Source organism: Manis javanica, chromosome 1 (assembly GCF_040802235.1).
Source record: "Manis javanica isolate MJ-LG chromosome 1, MJ_LKY, whole genome shotgun sequence".
NCBI classification, from domain to species: Eukaryota; Metazoa; Chordata; class Mammalia; order Pholidota; family Manidae; genus Manis; species Manis javanica.
This window is the reverse complement of record NC_133156.1, coordinates 162,321,942-162,335,786: the sequence shown is the minus strand read 5'-3', so window position 1 is coordinate 162,335,786 and position 13,845 is coordinate 162,321,942. Positions and strand designations below refer to the sequence as shown.

The 13,845-nt window shown below is 50.8% G+C and overlaps 1 protein-coding gene across 1 annotated transcript in view; it reads right to left on the bottom strand.

Moving 5' to 3' along the window:
* CRACDL (CRACD like) overlaps positions 1–13,523 on the bottom strand; it is a 117,715-nt gene extending 104,192 nt beyond the window's left edge. Inside the window, exon 1 of the mRNA XM_073239927.1 lies at positions 13,312–13,523. The gene's annotated coding sequence lies outside the window, so the exon portion shown is untranslated. The remainder of the gene's footprint in view (positions 1–13,311) is intronic.
* Positions 13,524–13,845: the final 322 nt, after the last annotated feature.

The window sequence follows — 13,845 nt, the reverse complement described above, 5'->3', positions numbered from 1 at the left end:
GGGCGCCAGCCCTTTCCTCCAGGATGCAGGGCCTCCCCAGTTTAGCTGCAACCTACCACTTCTAGGCTCTGTCCTCTGCAGCCCTCCAAGCATTCCACGCCCTTTCCATCAGACGCAGCTTGTCCTGGAGTGGCTTCTCCCTGTGCTTCCCTAGTGTAGAAATGACATTCCCTCTTCTTCATCCATTCGATGCTACCTGCATTATCTGAACTCACTAGCCCCTACTGGGTTTGCATCTTTTGGAATAGCCCTTATTTTAGTCCACTTTACAGTACGAGTTATTGCCATGTCTGTGCCTTACCAGGTGCAGGCCCAGCCCACATCTAAGCTACCTGCCTCAGAGCACAGGGCTGCCCACCTGGCTGCAACAAATGTGTGCTGACAAACTAGGTGGAGGAAACTGGAAACATGCACATTGGGGGTGGAGAAGCTGTTTGTCTCTGCTCACTCCTCAAGCCAAAAGGAAGGAGTACTCCAGGAAGATAGGGAGGCCCACAGAGCCAAGGACAAAGGAGTGTCTGTGCTTTTTCAGAGCGGATGGGATGCAGGCCAGCACAGCGCTGTAGTCTTGGAATCTCCCCCAGATAAGGTCACGGGCTCCTCCCTCCCGCAGGAAGGTGGGAGCCGGGCCCTGGAAACCGCGGCCTAGACACACTCAGGTGGAGGCCCAGGTTCTCAACCCTGGCCACAAGCAGACTTACCTGCAAGGCTTATCAAACACAAACTACGGTCCCACCCAGACCTCCCAAGTCAGCCTGTTAGGTGAGGCTAGGGAGGCCCCAGGGGTGCTAGCTAATACTTGGCCAAAGTAGAGCCCAGGTAAACATGCCTCCCTCTCCTTGGGCTTCCTTGGATGAGGCAGTATAGACAGGCAAAGGAGAAGTAAACCAACATCGGACGAAGCCTAAAAGGCAAGGCCCAGGGCAAGGAAGGCACTTGACACATAGTATCTCATTTCCCAGCCCACCTGTACGAATTACTGCCCCTACTTACAACTGAGGAAACACACTCAGCCCCAAGTGACCAGGCAGAGCCTAGGAATCAACACAGTACCCTGTATTTGAGAAATCCAACCGGTCCAACTTAGCTGAGACACTGAAGGTCCTGAAATTCCCAAGCATCTATCTTTCATGATGCCCAAGTCTGGGGCGTCCAGGCACCTGGTCCTGCACCAGCAGAAACAGGGATGTCTGCCTCCACCAAGCAGGCTCTGGCCAAGGCATAGGCTTTCTAGGGTCCCTGCCTTTCTTCCAGCCCTCTTCTGCACCCACGCATTGCTGCGCCAAGCCACTGACCTGCGCTTCCAGCCCTGGCTCATCCCCACCCTGTGATTCTGCTCAGGCATCCCCAAGTCAAGAGGGCCCTTGTTGCATGCCCAACCTGGGCCACATTATGACCTTCTTGGGCTCTAGTCACTTCTGCGTCATGGGCCCCTTCCCCACTAAAAAAAAAAATTAAGTATTTTACCATTGCATCAGTATAAAGATGAATAATTATTATACATTAAAACATTTTCTTTAACTTAAAGTTTGTGTTTTTCTTCTGATTTTAAAAGAAACCAAAACATTGTTGTGAGCCCCTAAAACCATTACGGACCCTCAGCACTGTGCCTCCCATGTGTACTGGGCCAGTCGGCCCTGCCCTGAGCCCCGAGAGCTTCCTGGACACTCCCCGTGAGGACCCAGTGCCTCCAGGCCCCAGACCCCACACCCTGCCCTTGTCCGTCACCTACACTATCCTGATGCTAATGTAACCACCCCTGCTGCTTAGACCAGGGACTCCGCAAATGTGTCTTGAAGGAACACTGAGCAGAATAAACAGAAGTGAACTTTTACCAGTGAGGCTAGGATGAACTGATAGAGGTTTGTTTGAGAGACTTTTGCCCAGTTTTCTTATAGCTATATATTCCACACTCAGCTCAACACCCAGTTATCTTTCACAGGGAATAAGAGGCCAAGGGCCTCCACAAGATTGGGCCTTTGAGGGAGAGACATGCCTGGAAGAGTCCCAGGGCCTTCTGTTAGGTCCAGGTGGACAAGAGAGGTCAGGGGTGCCTCACGGTCCCTACATGACTAAGACAACCTGTGTATTTCCAATACGAAAGCTTGACTGGGCTCTGACGCTTCAAAGCCTTTGGAAGTAGTGAAGTGTCTTGGGATCACTTTTAATGTCTGGACACTAAGAAAAAATTAAATCCAGAATCAGAAAAAACTAAGCCGTAATTACTAATTGAAATTATGATGTTATTTAGTCTGCTACAACTTTTAAATCTGTCTTCGTGTTTGGTTACCTATTTTAGACCCTATTCTCTTAATTCATATGGTTCTTTTAAAATTATTCTGTCTTGAAAAGAAAACACTTGGGAGTAGAAGAGTACACTGTGTCTCACAGCTGGGGTGAAGCCTCATCCCACTACAGAAGCATCATGATCCGGGCACCCCCTGCTAGAACCTATTAATATTGCAAAGAATATATAGACTGTTTTCTTCATGTGTAGATATGATAATAAAATACAATGTCATCTATATGAGCGTCAAAACTCATAGTGTCTTTTTGTGTATATATATATATATTTTTTTTTTCCTTGGTGGTGGGTCATGAAAAATATAGTTAAGTCATATGACAGGTTTCCCAAATTATCAGTGTTATAAAAGAACCCTTGTATTTGGAAAGAGCAGGAACTCTGGCTTCAGGAGAAAAAGACAGACTTTAAGAAACTAAACACCAAGTCCCCTGCTTAGGGGGACTTTAGGGGGGAATTCCAGTTTGGTTGACAGTGAGAAGCTTACCCCACAACTTTGTACAAAAGGCTGTTATGTCCATCATCACAGCAAAGAACTGCTGTACTATCAACAGGTTATTCCAACAGAGGTGTTTACTGGGAACTGGGGAGAAAGAGGAACAGATGTTGTCTGGGAAGGATCTGCTCCTTCAGCTAGTTGTGTCGGCACATGGCACTCAGTTCACTAAGGACAGCCCCGTGCAGCCAGAAAGGCTCAGGACACAGCCACCCTGGTGCCACCGAACAGTAACCCAGTGCATATCAGCAGCCATCCCTGGTGGGAGCCATCCACCCCCTCCCTCTCTAGCCACATAGGCCTCTCAGATGGGACAGGCTCATCACTCTCGCCTCCCCGAGCTTCCCTTCCCTCACCTCCAAGCAGGAGTGCACTTCCACTCTGAAGTCTCTTCCAAGGACTAGTGGGTGACCCACTCCTCAAGCACCTAAGGGTGCCTGGAACACAGCCACCCCGACCTCCCTCACCCACACCGCAGGGCTGAGTCCCACGGCAGCAGCCAGCTGCCCTGGACTCCTCCAGGAGGTGAGGAAGTCCTCGGCAGCCAGGGTGACTTCCCACTTCCTCTGGGCCATGCACTTTACAGGCACCAGTGCCCCAGTTCATCCACACAACCACCGCCCAAGGTGGGTACTAGTTGCACCCCATGTTCAGATGAGGACGGGGACCCTGCATGGCCACACATTGGGAGGAAGGGAGGCTCAGGCTTTGCACCCAGAGCTCCTAGTCACATGTCCTTATTCTACTTTAACCAAGAATGTTTTAACCAAACAAAGGAGGGGTAAATGAGGCTTAGTTATAATAAAATGTCATTTCTAACTAACTTTTGTATACCGGTTACAACATACCTGCCATTTCCACATAAACTGCTGTCTCTGCTTCTCCCAGCAACCCCAGGAGGCAGGTATCTCCGTCTCCCAGTGTACAAAGGAGGAGAGTGAGCCCAAGGCTGTGCCACAGTCACCCAGTCAGGGGCCCGCCGGGGTGTGCATCCAGGTCAGCCCAGCCCCCAGCCTGTGTCTGTCCACCTGCCACAGCCACCTGGGACAGCCCCCTCCTCACCTTTCCTGCAAGAGCTGCTGCAGATGGGCAGAAGGGCAGGAGGGAAGGAGGTGGGCTCTGCAGGGACCTGATCCCAGGATAAGAAGCCTGTCCTATGCCCCAGGCCCCATGTACACCTGGGAAATAATTTTCCAAGAGTGTTCACCCCCATTAAGGCAAACCCCAGGTGGACTATAAAGATACTTCACAGCCATGTCCAAGTTAATAGTTCAAGACAGGCTGAAAACAGGTGACAAGGAAAGGTCACTGGGTTCAAATCCCTGCTCCACTGTGTACTGGTGATTAGGTAAGTCCCAGAACCTCTCTGGGCCTGTTTGCTCCTCTGTAAAAAGGAGATAAAAACAGTGAGAGGTAGAGCGATCATGGCAGCACCTGGGGGTGTCAGCTAACTAGGGCCAACAATAAAACCCACAACCACTGGAACTGGTGTGAGCAGAAGGGTAGGGGCCTGAGTTGCACACTCAGAGAAACAGAGTCTGTTTTCCAGAGGAAATCCTCTCCTGAGAGAAACAGGGAGTGACCTCAGGTTCACAGCACTGCCACTCACCTGCTGAAGGACCCTGGCCAAGTTACTTTCCTTCTCTGGGCCTCAGTTTCCTTATTTATAAAGTACAGAGGGTGATTGTAAGGATTAAATGAGATGACGAAGGTAAGATACTCAAAATAATGTTCAACAGGTAGTAAATACAGTGATGGGCTCTGACATTATCGGCTTCCTGGGCTGGAAAGAGACACTTCCGCTTGCACACATACTCACAGCTTCATTGTTTTAAAGCACAGGACTGGGGACGGACGGGGTGGGGGGCAGATTATGCAATAGTGAGGCTGGATCGTCCAGTGTGTATACGCTACACACACACACATAAAATACAGAATCTCATTTCATATGGTTAGAAGAAAGAAAAATACCTGTGGCTGGTAAAGTAATTACTACAGTTCACTTCATAAAAATGACCAATGTACACACCTTCAACATTAAAGAAAGGAAAAAAAGCTGTTATGTATAAATTAAGTCCTATTTTTAATTCACAGAAAGACGGGGCTGTAGAAATGCAAGGTGAATCATTTGGGAAATATCAAATCACTATTAATTTCTCTTTTTAAAAAAGATATGAGTTTCTTTGATGGGCCTTGCTAGATACATCATCTGCTGGGCCCTCCAAGGACTGGTCCCAGAGGCTTCCCTGTCCCACCTTGGGCTGACAGAACCTGGCTCCCACTACCTTCCTCACTTCCACCACCACCTTCAGAACTTTGAGTCTAAAGAGCTTCAGGTTGTATTAAATAGTCCATCTCTGAAGGAGTAACATTTACTGGGAGAGGCAGAGGACAATCTGAAGGTCTGAAGAACATGCACCATCAGGTTGGTGGTGGACCGAGATGGCTGCTAAAGACAGTCTTTCATGGAATCCCTCCTCAGCATTGCTTTCCTTGAACAGCTGAAAATACAGTAATCCACTCAGAGGGGGGCCTGGAACTATACAAACACCTGATTTCACAGTAATTATGCACAAAAGCCTGTTTGAAGAGGCAACGAGAAATATACGGTTCATAAATTGACTGCTGATCAATTATGGCTTATGAAAAAAAAACTGGCTATTAAGTTAGTAACATGTCCTGCTTCCTACCCACGCCTGGTAACTGTGTACTGCTCAACATTAACGCAACTCCACAGGGCAAGGGGCAAAGAGAGCAAAGGAGTCCCCACGCCTTTCTGGCTTTTCATATATATGGTCTGTGTACCAGGCTGGGCTTCAGAAGCTAAGTGCATGAGGTTTCGCCTGCTTTGCTACTTAGTTAAAGCTCAGGCTGGGGAAGCTTCCAATCTGGTTTTTCTAAGAGCGAACAGGAAGGGGCTCAGCTCACGTCAGAAAGCTCTGAGGAGAAGAGACTCAAATAAAAACTTTATCAGTACACCAAAGCTTGGCCTTCCCTAGATAGACAGTGACTGACCCTGGGAGACAGGAACCAGGCCCACCATACCCGAGGCTGAATTCTGTGCCTCTCGCCTCCACCCACTGCAACTATAACATTAAAAGTGCAACATTCTAAAAAGATAAATAAAGGCTGAAATTCCACTCACTCTACCTGGCTTGTTCATTGCCTGCTGGGAGCTAGACAGCCGAGGACCACTCCTAGCCTCCCTCCTGGCCAGGGTCCCCAAGTGGAAGGGCTTCCTGCACATCTTTGCTCACACGCACCACCACAAAGGCATCAGATGCCCCATGGGGGGTGCTGCAAGCCCAAGGGCCACATCCACAGCCTCACAGTGGGGATGCTGAGCAGCAGGTGGGACCCCACAGGGGGCAGGTCTGGGGTAGGAGACAACAGCCCTTGGCCAGCCAGCTCTGCAGTGTTGCTCTGAGGGTCACTCTTGCAGGTCTGGCCAAGGGCCAGGCTACCAACAATTCTGTTGGGCCTGAACGTCCTGCACTAAATCCTCTTCTGCCTGAACTAACTAGGATGAATTCTGAGTAACACAGATGCTGAAGACACTGTCGGCCAAGATGCAGGAAATCTCAAAAAAAAATTGTTGGTGTGAAAAAAAAATTATTTCAGGCAGGACATAGCAAAGGAGGAGGCTTGTACAGATACAGGAAACCCACTTCCAAGATGGTACTTTGAAGGGACCAACCAGACAAATGTGCAAAGGAGCACAGACAGGGATGTTTGTCATAGTGCTGTCAGCTGAGTGGCAAAACACTGAAAATGACTTAAGTAAACGTCCATCCAACGTTTATCAGTGGGGCAAGTAAGCTGAGCACCCCCCCGCCGACAATGCAGTCCCTCACACCGCAGGAACTGATGCTGAGGGAGAATGTCTAATGACACAGAAAAGAGGCTCAATGCACGACTAATTCTGAAAAGGCAGCCTGCAGAACAATATAGACATCGCCTCTTTCTATAAATACATGCTGCTGTGCGTGCATGTGGAGGTGTATACTTGGCACAGCACAGACAAAAGTTTGGAAGGCTGTGTCCCCAAATGTTATCAAGAGCTTGCTCCTGTTCTGCCCTGGGGTGCTGGGTGGCAGAGACTGTCAGGCAGCGCCTGGCCTTGTGCCACATGAGGGAGCAGCCAAGGAGCAGCCCAACTGCGATGTGCCAAGTCACAAGTCCACTCAGAGCCCCAGATGGCTGCAGGCCTGCTCCGTGCCAAGTTCCCTACCTTGCAGGCCTTCCCTGCTTGCTGGCCTGGCAGGAGCTGGTCTACTGTGGTTCCTCCACCAGCTGTGGAGGCCCCTGGGATGCTCAAGGGCCCATGAAAAGTACCCAGTAACTTCAGTTCTAGGATGTGCCTTGCTTACCAGAACACCTCAACTTGAGCACCTGTCTTTGCTTACACAGGCACAGAAGGTAACAGGGTGACAATGGCCAAGCCTCCAAACGTGGGTGACTCAAATCTGCAAAATGTTTTGTGTTCATATATTAAGAGCCTGTTTTCACCCCAAGAGTGTCCTGGAAATGCTAACTCATGATGATTTAAAGATCTGATTTCCAATGGTGCACACAGCTGACACCCAGCAACCGTCCAAACATACATGTATAGAGATCATTCCAATACACAGAGAATGAATCACGAGGTGATGTGGTATGGCCATGCGGCTCAGATATGGAGGGTGGGTCTGACCCGCCCCGAAGCCCCTCCTCCTCCTACTCCTTTGATAAGCAGTGTCGGCAGGAAGCTTCTAAGTCACAGAGGCTCCATCCAGAAAGGTCCCATAAAAAAGTTCTTGCTGCCACTCCTTGGGGAAAGTAGGAGAAAGAAAAGATGAATAATTAAGGTATTAAAGCAAGATGAAGGAATCTCAGGACTAGAAGTTAATTATTAAACCCAGCGTAGCAGGTGGACAGGGAGCCAGGGCTTCAGACCAGCTCAGGTCAGTGGTCAGAACCCACGAGACCCAGGTCTGAGCCTATGCTGGGAACAAAGTGTGGCCCCACGCCCACCGCCCCAGTCCCTGCCCTGCAGGCACAGATGCTGCACCCGGCCCCCGGAGCGGCAACTAGAAGGAGCCGGGAGTTGGGAGCAGAGGTCATAAGGCTCAGAGTGGCTCATCCGGCACGCCTGAGGCGCGTCCTCCCGGGTCACTTCCTTCCTGAGGCGCCCGGAGCAGAAGCCATCCCTGAGCACACAGGACAGTAGCTGTCTGCGAAGCCACAATGGGTGTGAATGGCTGTGTCAGCCATGCAGACCTACACCTGGTCCCTGACGTCCCAGCCCCTCAGGCTCACCCACCCTCATGGGACAGTGGCTTCACAAAAATACACCCAGCTTGGATCCTGATTTTAAAAGACTAATTTAGTACTCTTCTATAATGTATCTTTGTTATATTATCTGGTAAGATTCAATTCTAAAGAAAAGACAGCAAAGGGCCTGGATGCCTCTTGTAAGATATGTTAACCATAGTTAAATAGTAGAGCATGTGTTCAATAAACAGAGATAGAAAGGCGTGGAAGGACCAAGAGAGGCTCTAAATATACCCATGGCAGCTGGGCAGTAAATATTCATGATACACTAAACTCTGGAAAGGTACTAAATATTTATGCTCTATTCATATGCATGAGACTAAATATATAAGCAGAACCTAATACCGGTGGTGATCCAGTCACCCACTGGTGACACCCATTCCGGTCCCCTAACCCAGGCTCACAAGGGCCACAGATGTGTCAGGGCAGAACTGTCCCTGCATCTGGCCAACAGAACAAACGTGTGTGTGTCATCCAGCCCCGGTGACCCTGCTGCTAGTGACTCCAGTCCTGTAACCACACACTGGTGGGGAACACTGGCCCTGCAGAGAAACATGGGACACAGGGGCCAGGACTGCGGTGCTGAGGGCCTGCCACCTGCCGGCACCCAATCCCGCCTGGTCACCTTCCCCTCTCTGACCCCTGGCTTCCCACTGTCTGTTTTAAATTGCCTCAGGGTGATTTCCCACTTGATATGTCCTAGCAGCTCTGCTCAGTGGCTTCTGTACAGCAGATTTGCTCATTTTCCTAAAATGCCATCAGCGCTCAGAGGCAGAAGAACCCTAGAGTGGTAGGGTAGTTTATGAGGGGGTCCTAATTGGGAATTATATAAATGTCCCTCTGCCTTCTAAGAAAGACAATAGAAGAGTAATAGCTACAAATAATTCATGAAGCATTTTCTCTGTTGATACAGTACCCCAGTGATGCTTGTGTGTGTGTGTGTGTGTGTGTGTGTGTGTGTGTGTGTGTGTGTGTGTGTGAATCCCCACCCCCTATGTGCCCAAAGTTGCAGGGCCTGGAGGTGGCAGAACTAAACCAGAGCCCTGCCTGCCTGCATTAACTGGGCCATCTGCTTAAGAAAGTAAAGCACCTGTGACATTTTCACGTCCCACATTCCGAGTGCAGTTTCTTGGGAAACTAGCACTCCACAGACAATGCCCTGTTGTCTCCCACAGACATGAGAATTCGGGAGCAGAAACCATGGAGAAATTGGTGTATGGGCCTCAGAGGTGAAGGCAAGTATTCTGGAAGTTCTCAAACTTCATGCCTTTAACTACTAGTCCCACACACAGGGCTAGGAGGAGACGAGCAAATAAATAACTTTCTACTCTTCACCTTTCAAAAGTACATTTTGTAATTTCTTTCCACAGATACCTTACTGGTAAGAAAAATATTTCAGAGCCCTTCGTACTAGGAATCTGTGCAGGAACAGCGTGAGTGTCTGTGCGGCCAACCCCGGTGAGGAGGTGCCCCTTGCTGACTGCAAGGCCACGCCTGCCCCATCACTTCTCGTCAGTTCACTGTTAAGTTTGCTAAGCACTCACATGGCATCTTCTGGTCTGTGACCCAGTGAGCTCACGATACACTAATGCACAGAATTCTAAGAAAATTCCTCAGAATTGCAAATGGGTCTTAAGGATCATTTACCTGATCTAAAATTTTGAAATGATTTTCCAGATGCAGGTGCCTAAGAATAACAGAATTAGATGAAAATTCCTCTGATTTCCAGTCAGTTTGGAGAAAACACAAAGAATTTAGAACACTGACCATGCCTGTCGTCCTCCCTATAGATGACACCAACCAAGCCAGAGTTTGCAGGCACCTACACAACCATGCACTGGGAAGAGCCAAGCCATGGGTAGGTCCTGAAAGGCCATTCCTGGCCAGATATGTCTGTCTCTAGGCGTTCAAGGAAGCTCTCTTTCATCTCACGTCCATGGGGATAACTCTTAATGTTACCTAACGTCCATGACCTCCAAGAAGACTTCCTTGACCACTTCACCTTCCACCCACTGAATGGGAACAAAACTCAGGGCTTAGTTGTACAGCCTTGGGTTCATAAAGGCTAATCTTCATCTGCAAATAATTCCTAAGCCTCTGAAAAGCGATCATAACTTGGTCTTTTCTGTATTTCTCCTACTGCTTTTAGTAAATGCCCAACACACAGTAGATAATTCGGATGACAAAGAAGCAGCAGCATAAACAGGGGTGATTGTTCAGCAGACATTAATCCACATGATATTGGTTTACTGGGCTGAGCTCAGTAACATGTGAGCAGAAAGCTATTTTGTTCTCCCCGTCCACCACCAAAGTTTCAAGGCTGCTCTCTCCTCATTTCCTCCCAGCCCCTGACTAGTATCACCAGCAGGTCCTACAGCTTTTCCTGTCCTTTTCAGGTAATAAGAAGTTTGGCACACATGACCCAGGTCAGCCGGACCAGAAAGATGGGGAAGAGAGGAAGGGGGCTTCTTGTCTGTTTTCCTAGCTTGCTCCCCCCTCCCTCCGCCTCCACCCTCCCTCCCCCAGGTGCATCTGGTTTCTCCAGGGATGGGGAGCAGTTAATAGAAGATGTTCAAATTCCCTTTACACATCAAGAGCAGAGCTTGGAAGTTTGAGCCCAGAGCTTTATTCCAAGCCACAATGTACAGGAAAGAAGACCTAAGAAAGATTCTTGCCCCACAACTCAAAGTAAAAAAGCTCTTCTGGTACTGGGACGAGGGGAACCTGGAGGGACCACCCCTGCCCCTTTGCACCCTGTCTGGAGGAGAAGTGCTGGCAAACCCCTGAGATCTTGAGGGGGAAAGCATGGGGAGTTTTTGTCCTGCTTCCTGTTGGGGACACTGGGAGACTGCCACATACAGCAACAATGGTGTCCTCACATTGCCCTGCACAACCTGGGCAGGTCCTGATGGCTCAATAGAGACCTACAGAGGACCCAGAGTGGGGGAAATGCAGGGCCAGATGCAGAAGCCAGGTCCCCAGCTGTGGCTCACCCCAGTGACACTGGCCGGACAACACTCACTGGCAACAGGGAAAGGTCTCAGTGGTCATGGGTCATGGTGGGGAAACTCATCAGAGGACAGCAAGAAGACCAGATGGCCAGCAAAAGGCCACTTTTGTCCATACCCGGACATGACTACAGTCTTCCCCAGGTGCCCAGAGACCACCTGGGAGAGAAAGGAGCCAAGAGACCGAGAGACTGACTGTCAAGGAACTGAACTGCTTTATACTAGTCACTGAGATAATATCACCTGACTTAAGCTCAGAAAAATCACAGCCATGAACTGGGATCAAATATACCAAAAGAGAAGCAAAGTCATTTTCTTGGATAGCAAAATTAAGTTCACTTATAAAAAAACTGTGCACATCACAACTTGTGGCTGGTAACCTTCACCCCTGTACAATTCACGCTGGGCAGGAAGCAGCTCTACTCTGATGGAAACGTTTTTGTAGGGTTTGGTCTCCACGCAACGCAAGCGGAACTGATGAGTGTCTGTGCATGACAAGCCACAGGGCTAACCTCTAGAGGAAAAGCAGGTGGCTGCACGTGTGCCAAGGCAAATCCAGGCCCACCAAGTCATCATGGAAAACGTACCCTCCAGGAGAGCCAGGCACCTTCACACACATTCCCCATTTAGCCCCATCAGCGTCGCTGTAAGCCGGCTATCATTACTCCCATCTTGCTGAGCGGCAAACTACGACTCAGCACGATTCCATGACTAGCTCAGGATGACTAAGCTGAGTGTCAACACACACAGGACAGCCATCCTTTAGGATTAGCCAGATGCTGTGCTTTAGCTGTGCAACATCCTTGGAGGGACCACTTTTCTAATTCTATAAGTGAGGAAGCTGATGCCAACAGAGCTCAAGGAACTTGACTTGCAGGCAAGCTAGAACTTAGGCAGGAGAGGCCCTTGCTCAAGCACAAATTTTAAGGGGGGACCAAAAATCTCTGTAAGATAAATGTTTCAGTGCAGTATTTTAAAAACATCAAAATTAACAGAAAACCCACTTTGTACAAAATATCACAATTTTAAATAAAGACAGGAAGGGTATTACCAATTTTTCCTTTTGCCTCAGGCTCCAATATGGCTCAGCACAGCCCTGGGGCAGTGCCAGGAAACCAGCCTTTCTCCAGGGGCCCCAGGCACTACTGTCTTAGGTATGTTTCTGCTCATAATTTTATAACCTCAAAGGGCTCTTAGGAGTGACCTCTATGGTCCATCATCTCAGGTGTGAGCCAGGGTGACTGAGCTCCAGGGAGAATACCAGGGGTCTACAGACATTCTATTCCACGGTCCTGTGCAGGCGTTATGTAAATGAAGGAAACTTGCAGGCTTGAATAAGGGAGTAGGATATTTTAAGACATCAGCTTGGGAAGGTGTGGGGTGGGCTCTAAAAGGATCACTCAGCTGCTTTTCTCCCATTTGATGGATTTCCTGGCTCAAAATTAAGTGTTCAGCAGTGACACGATGCCAGCTGTCTGCCTGTACCTACACAAGTCCAATTCAAACGGTGGCATTCCCTTTTACTTGCATTTCAAAAGCCAATTGTTAGCTCATTTGAGTAACTACTTATGCTCTGATCACTTGTTAACCTCATATCAAAGTCCTGCCTGATACCAAGCGTTTGTTCAACAAATATTTGTTTTTTTAAAATTTTGAACATTTCTTAGATCCAGCCCAGAATCCCTTTCCCGTGGCTTGTACTCAAAGCCTAAATAAAACCTGTGTAACAAACCCTTACCTGAAGCATAAGGAAGACAGATGATGAATTTGCCCACTATTTTCTCCTGCAACTGCCATTAGAGACAGGCACAATTATTTTGTGTACCAATAGTTTAAACCCGGCAAGACCCTCTGCCCTCGTATTTCCTTCAAGCGTTAACCTGCTAGGCTGTGCCTCACAATTCAAAGTTAAGTCCAGCAAAGTGAGCAAAGGGAAACTTTGGGCTCCAGCTTGAGCTCATTGGCTCCTGTCGACCCCGGGGCCCGCGCTGCCCCCCAGGGCGGCCGCGGGGACAGCACCCCTCCTTGGGTCGAGGGGCACCTGGCTGCGTGGGTCCTCGCCACCCACACCTGGCCCGACGTCCCGGCGCGACTCGCGGTCGGCGCCCTGCCCGGCCCCCCACCCCCCCCGCGCCCCCGGTCTGCGGCCCGCGCACGCCCTGCGGCCAGCCCACCTCCACCGCCCCCGGTACCTGGCCCCGGAGCGCGGTCCGGCTGGCGAAGCGCGGGAAGGGCACCGGCCTCGGTGCGGCGGCGGGGACGGCTCCCGCCCTGGCTGCGCGCCCGGCGGTCCCCGCCGGAAAGGCTCGTGCGCCGGCGTGGGAACGCTGCGGCCCGCGGGGCGGCGCAGCAGGTGGCCGCCTGCCTCACCACGGCCGGGGCGGCGGCCGGGCACCGGGACGCGGGTACGACCTCCGGCGGCCGGCGCCTGCCCTGCCTCGGCGCGCGCTCCCAGCCCGGGCGCGCCGGCTCGCCTGGGCTCCTCGCTCGGCGGGGGCGGACACGCTGCGCTGCGCTCCGCTCCGCTCGCCCGAGGCCGCCGCGCGCACCTCCCCCGCGGCGCGGCGCTCCTGCTGCCGCCGCCGCCCGGCAGAGTCGGGGCGCAGAGCTCGCGGGGGAGGGCGCCGGCGGGCGGGGGAGGCGGTGCGGCCCGCGGTCCCCGCGTGCCCGGGGGACCCTTTCCACCCGGGTTGCTCCCGCCGCCCTGCGGCGGTGCCGTCGGAGCT